Genomic DNA, 9902 nt, shown 5'->3' on the forward strand with positions numbered 1-9902 from the left:
CAAAGAAAACTACAGAACACTAATATAAGAAACCAAAAGACCTACAAAAATGGAAGTATATACCATGCTCCTGGATAGGAAGACTTAACATTGTGAAAATGTCAATACTGCCTAAAACAATTTACACATATAATGAAATCCCAATCCATATTCCAACGACATTCTTCAAAGAGATGAAGAAAACAATTACAAACTTTATACAGAAAAGAAAGAGACCAAGAATAGGAAAAGCACTGCTTAAGAAGAAAAACAGGGTGGGAAGCCTCTCACTCCCTGATTTCAAAATTTACTATATGGCTACAGTGGTCAAAACAACCTGGTACTTGTATAATGAAAGATACATTGATCAATGGAACAGAATTGAGAATCTAGAAATTAACCCATCCACATACAGTAAAATGAGTTTCGACAAAGTACTTAAGTATATTGCATGGGGAGGAGATGGTCTCTTCAACAGACAGTGCTGGCAGAATTGTAAAGCAATATGCAAAATGCTGAAAAAAGACCTTCACTTCACACCTTATACAACTACCAACTCAGCATGGATTAATGACCTAAGTGTGAATCCCAGAATTACAAAGGCCATCAATAAAAAAATAAGTGCAAATGTGAGCGCTATAATACATAGACAGACTACCAAACATTTTGAAACTTACACAAACAAAAATGACAAAATAGATCAATGGGTCATACTAAAAATAAAAAACTTATGTGCATCAAAAGACTTCATCAAAAGAGCAAAAAGGGAGAACAGAATGGGAAAAAATCTTTTGCAATGACAAATCAGACAAAGGACTAATTTCCAAAATGTATAGAAATCTACAACACATCTACAAGAAAAGGACAATAAACCAATTAAAAATGGGCACAGGACATGAATAGACACTTCAACAAGGAGGAGACCTGGGTATCCAACAAACATATGAAGACATGTTCATGATCACTAGGCATTAGAGAGATGCAAATAAAACCAACAATAAGATATCATCTCACACCAGCAACAATAGCAAAGATAAAAAAAAAAGAGGACAATAAATATTGTCAAGGATGTGGAGAGACTGGGACCCTCCTACATTGCTGTTGGGATTTCAAAATGGTCCAATCACTCTGGAAAACAATGTGGTGTTTACTCATAAGGTTGGAAATAGAGATACTTTATGATGCAGCAATTCCTCTACTTGGTATTTATCCACAAGAAATTCGAGCCATAACGTGAGTAGATATATGCACACCGATGTTCATGGTAGCACTATTTACAATAGCAAAAAGATGGAGACAGCGTAAGTGCCCATCTATGGAAGAATGGATAAACAAATGATGGTACATACACACAATGGAATACTATACTACCCTGAAGAATAACAAGGAAGCAACAAACCACCGCATAGCATGGAGGAAACTTGAGGACATTATGCTGAGTGAAATCAGTCAGTCACAAAAGCACAGAACCATTATAGTAAAAGATTAAGATAAAACATCCACACTAAAAGGGGAAAGAAAAACAAAACAAACTTTTATCTTTTATTTTTAATTTTTAAATTTTATTATCATTATTTTTTGTCAGTTACTGGGGTGTACGGGGTGAGGGGGAGGGAGGGGGAAGGTGGAACACAGGGTAGGGAATAGGCATAGGATAGTGGAACACAGGATATGGAATAGACACAGAATAGTTTGGGTGCTGGGGGTGGCGTACACTAGAAGGGGAAGGGGAAAGGAACAATAAGGCAGATGGAAGACTAGCTAGGCAGGTTTACATGGGCTAAATAGGACAGAGGTAAAAAACGATCTACGCACAAATGTGGAACAACAGGGCTTGTGTATACAAAGATTGAGGCATGATTTGAATGGGTTAAAGTGGGGTAATTATGTTAAGATGCTTGGCTGTCTTTTGAATCTTGGTTTCACTTGCCTTCTGTTGTAAAATAGACAACTGAAGGGAAGAGAGAAGAATAGCCAGAAACATCACTAGAGAAAGCCTATAAGTCAGTCTTCAGCTTATAACTGTTTGGAATAACTAAAATGGGGCTAGAACTTGCCCAGTAAAGGAGACTCTATGCAGAGACTTTGCATTGCACAAGACCAAAGGTGGAATCCTGATCCTCATCCAGAATCTTCTGAAGTGGGATATTCCCACATGAAAGGACAAGCAGACCAATCTGGAGCACCTAGAAGAACAAAAGCTATTTCTTGAAAGAAAGACCAGAAGAAAAAAAATAAAAAACAAAAACAGCAGACCAATTGACTACTACAAGAACAAGGAAGTTGTTCCCCAGGAAGCCATCAAGACAAGTGGTCAGGTCTCCTCAAAGCAAACCCCCTTCCAAGGCTGAAACTCAAATGGAATACACTAGCAGGCATATGGTCCTGCTGCTGACCACATTGGTCACCAATAGAGAAAGTGAGGGAACAACAGCAATGAAATTGTAAACTAAGTCCAACCACATTCAATAGCCTCCTGTTAACCTGGATTGAGAACTGGTTAACCATCAGTATAACGAGACCTGGGGACTCCTTGGCCCAGGGGCAAGGACATGGCCCCAGAGGACTAGAATGGAGTGTGAAGCATCCAGCTGATATAAATAGAGGGGGGTGCACATGGTCACCCACACTTGCAGATATAAGCTGGATGATCAGAACACTACTAGAGAAAAACAAAACAAAACAAAACAAAAAACCAAAAAAGGAGTAACCCACTATAAGTGGATGATCTTGACCTATGCTTGTGGATGCAGTATGACAAAGGGGCGGACAATTTTCTGCAGTGAGGATCATTCCCACCCCCTTGGTACAGAGGGTAGACACAGGGAGGGGGAACTTTGACATTGGCTACCCAAAATGGGATAACTACAAAGGCAAGAAGTGACTGGCTTACAAGCTTTCAATAGGGAACCTAGCTCCAGAGGATACAGGGAAAGATAGAACGTCCACTGAATTGTTTCCAACCTGTCTGGATGGGGTTGATATGTGAGGGGGAAAGGACTGCTGTGGTTCAATAGGGTATGATTTCTATCAGGTCTGACAGTGAGTGTTGGAAAGCTAAAAGTAAATGTTTGGTAACAAAAGGAGGGGAGCGGCTAATTTTACAGTCCAGGAGTGGAGATCCCTGGAACCATCAATGGAGAAAAGGGAAGTGCGAGACCCTGTCCCAAGAGGCAGTGACACTGGGGACTGAGGTAGAGCTGAGGACATGACGTGGACAGAAGTAGAAGCTGGGGACTCTGGACTCAGAGAAGGAGAGGGGTTGTGTACTGGCGGCCGGGGGTCTGGCATGTGGGGCATACCCTTTGGTTTTTTCATGATGCATGCAGAGAATTGTAATCATTGCAATGAAACAAAATACCATAGGATGGATATAAAGATAGTGTTCACCCATGTAAACTAACACAATTAACAACTGAGAAAAAGAAGACTAATAAAGGAAGAGATTAATAGGAAAAAAATGACATATTGCATTAGGCAAATCTGCTGCACAAGACCTCTTTAACATGTTGAAGAGCAAAGGTGTCAGTTTGAAGAAGAAGGTGCTCCTTCCCCAAGCTAATGTGTTCTCAGGAACCTCATATGCATTTGAAAGTTGGACAATGTGTAAAGAAGACAGTAGGAGAATGGATGCATTTCAGTTATGGTGTTGGAGGAGAATATTAAAAGTACCATAGACTGTCAAAATAAGAAACCAGTCTGAATTACAACAAGAATGTCCATTAGAAGCTTGGATGGCCATGCTTTGTCTCTCATACTTCAGAAAAAGTATCAGTAGGGATACATACAAAATAAACATATCATACTGATTATCATCTTCAGTCTCTTATAAGAAGGGCAAGGGTTCATGGAAAGAATGGGACTGAGAGCTGGCAGCCAGGAGGCAGACTTGCAGAATGTGTCCTTTGATGGTGTATATGCCTGAGTGTTTGAAAAAAAAAAGAGCTAAAATTAATAGAGAAAAATACTATAAACTGATGGTACTTGGAGGGGATTACAATCATTGGAATCAAACAAAGTATATGATTTGTTGAATGTAAAACTGATAATCTGCCCTGTAAACTTTCACAACAAAAGCTTTAAAAAAAAAAAAAGAGCAAGTATTTTACTAAATTATTGCCATTTATTTTACTTAAGCTTTATTTATAGTTATTTCAACATATAAGCCCTTCCAGTCTTTACTATATTTCTGGTATCATCTCTGAGAAAAATAAGCCCTAAAAATGAGTAATAAGTTCTTCATGTATATTGGTATTTTGTATGAAATACTTGACTCTTGTGATCTCAATGATTCTGAGCATTTTTCCAAAACTCTTTTTCCCTCTTTTGCTCTGAAAGGTGAAAAGCCAAGTTCATTGAAAATATAGTGTTTTTGTATATCTTCAGGAGAAAAGTTCTATAAAATTGTGATCTTGAGTTATATTTACTAGTATTGTTTTATATTTCTACCTGCAGTATTATAGATCACAATAGTTTAATAACACAATGCAAGTTTTTCTTTGCATCTAATGTAGTTCAATAAAACACATAGATTAAATCATATATTTTATCAGTAAAACAATTGAGTTTTGTTTTATATATGACCAGAAAATAACACAATTTGCTATATATTCTAGGTATATATGAAAAGAAGATGTATTGTAGTCCTGTTTATTTTTTCTTTCAATGTCACTTTGGTCTCATTGGTTAATGGTGATTTTGAGTTTCTCCATATTCTTGTTTTCTCTGAACTCCTGGTGATACAATGACTAAGCATTCTACTGTTAACTAAGAGGCACTTGTTTCAAGGTCACCAGCTGCTCCACAGAACAAAGATGTAGCAGTCTGCATTCATAAAGATTACCACCACAGGGTAGTTAGGATGTGGAGTAAACTTGATGGCGATGTGTCTGGTTGGTTCTGTCATATCCTTGCTTATTTTCTGTCTAGTTTTTCTATAAAACTTAGAGAGATGTTTGGGAATATCTGCCCTAGAGGAAAAAGAGCCATCTTTTTTCCTGTGTGCCTTGAATATGGTAACCAAACGTTCCCATTTAGCAGATACTACAAAATACTTTTCCAAAGAGTTAATGTCAATAAAAGGGTCTGCTTTCTCTGCATTTTAATTGTTATTCTGATGTTTGTGTGTTGATTTCCCATTGTGCTTTTAATTTTTATCTTATAAATTATTAATAAATTTAAAGACTTTTCATGTTCTTCTTGGTCATGTGGTTATTCCCTAGTGCAAATTTTTATTTTACTTCTATAATTGTGTTTCTCTTTTTCTGATGAATTTACTAATTCTTTCTCACTCTTTATTTCTTTCCATATATAATCCAAACATTTTACTACATTTTGCTAGTTTGTGCTGTGCATACTTTGATAATTAATATTAAGATTTTTTGTTTTTAGATGCATGCATTTCTTTTTTTGTATTTGAGATACTCTGATAATTAATTTTGTATCTTTTTTCTTTTTAAAATATATGCATTTAAGATAATAAACTAGGCTTATAGTATGACATTCACTGCATCCCACAAATTTTGAGGTCAACTTTCATACTCTCTTAGTTTTAAATATTTATTATTTCTATCATAATTTTCTGTTATACCATAGTTAATTAAAATTGTGTTGCTTGATTTTCAAATGCTTTTAGTTACTTTTTTTTTTTTTTTCTTTTTTCCCCTAAGCTAACTTCTACTGGGATAAGGGAATGCATTCTGTATTATTTCACAGTTGTTATTTATTTATTTAATTTTTTTCCAGATTTTTTTTGAGATTTTTCCTTGTGGCTCAGTATATGATAGCTCTCTTCATCTACTCGAATTGGGCTGCAAACCTCAAGGTCAGAAGTTCAAAACTACCAGCTGTTCCACGGGAGAAAGATGAGGCTTTCTGCTCCCATAAAGATTTACAGCCTCAGAAACTCTGTACAGGGTCGCTATGACTCGGAACCGAGTCCACAACACATAACAATAACAACAACAACTCCGTTTCTCCAAATAGATGGTTGCAATCATATTTCAACAATTTTTCAATTCTTTCTTTAAGGCACTCACGAGGCAATAGTAAGCAGAAAGGAAATACCATTGGAAAGTTCCACACATTATGAAACATGAAGGCAAATAGGATAAAGCCCTGTGTTGATTAATGTTGTTGTTAAGTGCCCTTGAATCAGTTCCTACTAATAGCAACATAGGGTTTCCAAGGCTGAAATTATTTGCAGGAGCAGACAGCATCATCTCTCTCCTGCAAGCAGCTGGTGGGCTCCAACCATTGACCATGTGGTCCACAGTCTAATGTTTATCCTATGGAGCCACAGTGCTCCAATGTTGATTGATAGGTATATAGAAATATAGATATTTAAAAACCTTAATGCTCTCCTTATTTTGTAGACCATAAAGTACATTAGTTTTAAGTTCTGATTTATTTTTGATTAATTTATAAGAAACTTTTTTTTGTTGTTTTCTTTATTACAATTCAAAAGATTAGGCATTGAGATATTATTTTTTATCTTAATATTACAAAGAAAGAAAGGGAGATTTAGAGATGCCTTCAAAAAGTATCAACTCTGAACTTGTGTCATAATGTCATTGTCAAAATAGCAGGGAATGATGAAAGTGAAATTGTTTCATAAAATCCCAGGTTCTGTTTATGTGATTTTGTAGGGCACCCTCACAAATGCTACCCAAGGAAGAAAAAATAGCTGAAATAATATTATAAAATATATTTTATTTTAACCGTTCTTTCAATCTGGACAAAAAGTCACTGTTGGGACCAATTTTCAGTAAGTGGTAAGGTAGGTGTTAGAGCAGGGACAACAGCATTAATTAAGTAAGCTCACCATGGAATGGCCAAACAATCAAGATCAAAAGGTCAACTTTTATCTAAAGACAAAGTTCAGAAGGGAAGGGAAATAAAAATTAATAACAACAGGGAAGAAGTATGGTAACAGTTATTATACGTTATTGTTGTTAAGTGCCACCGAGTCGGTTCTGACTCATGTTGTTGTTATTGTTAGGTGCCATCAAGTTGGTACCGACTCATAGCGACTCTATGTATAACAGAATGAAACACTGCCCAGTCCTGGGCCAACCTCACAATTGTTGCCATGCTTCAGTCCATCGATGCTGCCACTTTGCCATTCCATTTTGCTGAGGGTCTTCCTCTTTTTCTCTGACCCTCCACCTTACCAAACATGTTATCCTTTTCTAGTGACTGGTCCCTCCTGACAATATGTATGTGAGACAAAATTTAGCCATCCTGGCCTGCAAGGAGCACTCTGGCTGCAGTTCTTCCAACACAGACCTGTTGGTTGTTTTGGCAGGCCATGGCACTTTCAATATACTCGTCCAACACCATAACTCAAAAGCAGCAATTCTTCTACAGTCTTCCTTATTCACTATCCAACTTTGAAATTAGTTGCTCAGCATACATGTTGAATAAGTATGGTGAAAGATTACAACCCTGTTGCACACTTTACTTAATTTTAAACCATCCAGTGTTTCCATGTTCTGTTCTACCAGCTGCCTCTTGGTCCATGTACAGATTCCTCAAGAGCTCAATTAAGTATTCAGGAATACTCATACTTCGCAATGTTGTCCATAGCTTGTCATGCATGATCCACACGATCAAAAGCCTTTGCATAGTCAATAAAGCACAGGCAAATATTTTTCTGATATTCTCTGCTATCAGCCAAGATCCATCTGGCATTAGCAATGATATCCCTTGTTCCATGTCCTCTTCAGAATCCAGCTTAAACCTATGGAAGTTCTCTGTCAATGTGTGCTTGCAGCTGTTTCTGTATTACCTTTAGTAAAACTTTACTCTCATGGGATATCAAAGATGTTGTGTGATGATTTCCACATTCCATTGGGTTACCTCTCTTTGGAATGGTCACAACTATTGATCTCTTCTAATCAGTTGGCCAGATAAGTTTCTTCCAAATGTCTTGCAATAGATGAGTGAGTGCCTCCAGTGTTGCCTCATTTTCTTGAAAGATTTCAATTTTTATTCCATCAATACCTGCTGCCTTGTTCTGTGCCAATTCCTTCAATGCACCTTGGGCTTCTTCCTTCAATATCATTGGTTTTGATCATATGCTACCTCTTGAAATGATTAAACATCAACCATTTCCTTTTGGTAGAATGACTCTGTGTTTCCCTTCCATCTTCTTTTAATGCTTTCCGCATCATTGAATAATTTGCCCAGAGAATCCTTCAATAATGAAAGTCAACGCTTGATTTTTTTTCTTCAGTTCCCCAGCTTGAGAAATACGGAGAGTGTTCTTCTTTTTTGGTTTTCTGACTCCAGATCTTTGCACATTTTGTTGTAATATTTGACTTTCTCTTCTTGAGCTGAAATTTTCTGTTCATTTCTTGTACCTCCTAATTTCTTCCATTTGCTTTAGTATCTCTACACCTGAGAGGAAGTTTCAGAGTCTCTCCTGACATCCATTTTGATCTTTTCCTGCTTTTTTGACTTCTTAATGACTTTTTGCTTTCTTCATGTATGATATTCTTGATGTCATTCCACAACTCTTCTGGTCTCAGTCTTTAGTGTTTAATGTATCAAATCTGTTCTTCGGATGATCTCTAAATTCAGGTGGGGTATACTCAAGGTCATATTTGGCTCTTGTGGACTTGTTTTCATTTTCTTCTGCTTCAGTTTGAATTTACAGATGAGCAATTTATGGTCTGGTCCACAGTCTACCCCTGGCCTTGTTTTGACTGATGATATGGAACTTTCCATCATGTCTTTCCATAGATGTAGTCAACTTCATTTCTGTGTATTCCATTTGGTGAGGTTCATGTGTACAATCATCTCTTATGCTGTCTAAAGAAGGTATTTGAAATAAACAAATCACTGACTTTGCAGAATTCTATCACATGATGTCCAGCATCATTTCTATCAACAAGGCCATATTTTCCAACTCCTGATCCTTCCTCTTTGCTCCCAACCTCTGCATTCTAATCACCAATAATGATCTTGATTGCATGTTTGATCAATTTAAGATTGAAGAAGTTGGTAGAATTCTTCTATTTCATCCTCACTGGCTTTAGAGGTTCGTACATAAATTTGAATAATAGTGGTATTAACTGGGCTTCCCTGTAGGTGCATGGATATTATCCTATTACAGACAGCATTGTACATCATGGCTGATCTGGATATGTTCTTTTTGATGATGAATGCAACACCATTCCTCTTCAATTTGTCATTCGCGACATAGTAAACCATGTGGTTGCCAGATTCAAAATGGCCAATACCAGACCATTTTAGCTCACTAATGCCTAAAATATTGATCTTTATGCATTCCATTTCATTTTTGACAACTCCCAATTTTCATACACTCCATGTTCTGATTTTCAATAGATTTTTATAGTTGTTTCTCTTCATTTTGAGTTTTGCCCCATCAGCAAATGAAGGTCCCACAGCCTTTTCTCCCATGAGCTTTACTCCATTCAAATACTTTTACTCCATTCGGTCACCTCTACTTTGAGGAGGCAGCTCTTCCCCAGTCGTATTTTGAGTGCCTTCCAACCTTAGGGGTTCATTTTCCAGCACTATATCTGACAGTGTTTCTCTGCTATTCATAAGGTTTTCAGTGACTAAATATTGGGAAATAGTTTCTTATTCCTTCTTCCTAGTCTATCTTCATCTAGAAGCTCGTTTGAAACCTGTCCACCATGGGTGACCCTGCTGGTACTTAAAAATACCAGTGGCATGCTTTCAGAATCACAGCAACTCACAAACCACCACAGTCCAACAAACTGACATTTGACTCACAGCAACCCTGGGTATCCTGGGAGCGGCTGTTGAGTTTTATTCACTGACCTTGTGGTTCAAACTGACCTTTCAGTCCAGCACATTATCTCGCAGTTAGGAATTGTAATTATATGATTTGCTGAATGTAAAATAAATAATGTGCTCTGTAAACTATGACT

Source organism: Chrysochloris asiatica, unplaced genomic scaffold (genome assembly GCF_000296735.1).
Source record: "Chrysochloris asiatica unplaced genomic scaffold, ChrAsi1.0 scaffold00044, whole genome shotgun sequence".
In the NCBI taxonomy this organism is placed as follows: domain Eukaryota; kingdom Metazoa; phylum Chordata; class Mammalia; order Afrosoricida; family Chrysochloridae; genus Chrysochloris; species Chrysochloris asiatica.